The sequence below is a fragment of the Rhinopithecus bieti genome, unplaced genomic scaffold, assembly GCF_001698545.2.
Source record: "Rhinopithecus bieti isolate Rb0 unplaced genomic scaffold, ASM169854v2 scaffold_82109, whole genome shotgun sequence".
Taxonomy (NCBI): domain Eukaryota; kingdom Metazoa; phylum Chordata; class Mammalia; order Primates; family Cercopithecidae; genus Rhinopithecus; species Rhinopithecus bieti.
The window spans coordinates 12,904-14,963 of NW_016830007.1; the positions used below are offsets into that span (position 1 = coordinate 12,904).

Genomic DNA, 2,060 nt, shown 5'->3' on the forward strand with positions numbered 1-2,060 from the left:
GCAAGCACAAAGGAACCAGCTCTTGTTTGTGGTGCCACCACAGTTGCAAAAAGGATATCAGGGCAGTCAGATAATGAATTGTGGTTTCAGTCACTTGCGTATGGTGCTGCCACACATGGACATTTTTTAGGGCCAACTTTTTCAAAATTCCCAGTTTAAGGTGAACTGGAAATTAGATGATTTCAGTAGAGACTCCATGGGTGTGGTCTTGAGCTCCTGCTGTCCAAAAGGTTCCACTAAAAGGATGAATTTCTTTGGCACTCCTGAGAACATGCCGTCTCTCGGTCCTTTCCAACATGCTTCATTTACCGAAGGAGACCTGCAGACCCAAAGCCCTTCTTTTGACCTCCAAAGGCACAAATAAATGGCAAATCAGGGCAACATGAAGAACAGAAGAGAACTCCCATTTTCATGTCCCTAGAATGAACTAGACTTGGCCTATCTCCTAAGATGTCCCAGATCTTCATGTATTTGTCAACTGAAGCAGTCACGAGACAGCCCTTGATTTGATTGCTAAGATCAAGACCAGAGATTTCATCATTGTGTGCATTAAGTGTAAACATTGGCTTATCTGAACCTGCATCCAAATTATACACAAAGCCATCATCTGCACTGGCCAAAAAATGACAAGGTGAAAAGTGATTCCAAGTCACTCTATCTGCCCACTGAATCGCCACATTCGATGGCTTTCATCTGGACTTCGGCAGTCATACAAAGCCAGAAATCAGAGTCTGTGCTTCAAATGGATGAAACTGCAGCGTTTGGACCTTGTCTGTGTGTATAGCAAGGCTAGCTGCTGGTTTCCCCAAGGACATATCCCACAGAATTACAGTGTTGTCCGCTGACGCACTTGCTAAAACATTTCTGATTAGCTTATTCCATGAAAGGTCAAGGACAGCATCGGTATGCCCTTCTGCTGAGAAACTCTTCTTTCCTTTCTTTTTCTTCTTTTTTGAAAGTTTACTTCTGAGTGTGAAGACTGGCTCTAAAGAGTCCACTATATCAAGGTCCCACACTTCAATAACAGAGGTCGTGTTTCCTACAGCAATGTAATTTCCAGTAGAATCATCTGGGCTAGGATCAAAATTCAGCCATTCCACACTCAGAGGATATGCAGACAAGAGTATATCCTCATGTACATAAAAAGAGTCTTCTTCTTGATTATAAACATGCACCTCTAAATTGCACTGGTCCTGTTCAGCTCCGCCACAAACTATGAGATTATCACTGGGCTTAATCAAGAAATCTTCACGTTCATATTGTTCTGTATCTTTCAGAGTAAGGTAAGGATCTTGATCATTACTCCCGTAGACCGTAAGACCCAAGAGAGACTCACCAAGAGTCTCAGCATCTGGGTCATCTTCCTCATCATATTTATAAAAGTCGTACTCAGCCAGCTCATCATCATCGAGCGTCCTGTCGTCCTCTGGGTCACCATCCTCCAGGGGCTCTCTTGGGCATGCCTGGGTGCGTGCACTCTGCATGCCATCTTCTGAAGGACTGCCTGTCTCTTCTTCATCAATGCCACCACCCACCTTCTTCTTGTAATTTCTCCTTTGACTCAGCAATGAGACGTTTTACTTCTTCTTTGCTCAGCTCTACCTTGTCTGGTGTCTCTTTGGCCATGCCGCAGCGGACCCAGGCCACACATGTCACCTGGCAGCTGCGGTTCATGATCCTCAGGTCAAGGGCCTGTCAGGCTAGAAACTCGGGCGCAGCATGACGGACCACAGCCGGGCTGCGGCCACACACTCGGGGCTCCGCACGGGGCCGCTCACGCTGAATAGGTTTTAACTATTGATAATTTAGTAGCTGAAAAATATCTCATTGTTTTGGCTTAAATAATATTTATTTGATTATATGTAAGTGCATATATAATTATATGCACTTTATATTTAATACTTTTTTTTATTATACTTTAAGTTCTAGGGTACATGTGCATAACGTGCAGGTTTGTTACATATGTATACTTATGCCATGTTGGTGTGCTGCACCCATCAACTCGTCAGCACCCATCAATTCATCATTTATATCATGTATAACTCCCCAATGCAATCCCT

The 2,060-nt window shown here is 43.9% G+C and overlaps 1 pseudogene across 1 annotated transcript; it reads right to left on the minus strand.

Annotated features, from left to right (window-relative positions):
* Positions 1-341: 341 nt before the first annotated feature.
* LOC108524199 (periodic tryptophan protein 1 homolog pseudogene) lies at positions 342-1,674 on the minus strand (annotated as a pseudogene). The gene has a single exon (XR_001883999.1). The product of XR_001883999.1 is annotated as a periodic tryptophan protein 1 homolog pseudogene (transcript).
* Between the last annotated feature and the right edge of the window lie 386 nt (positions 1,675-2,060).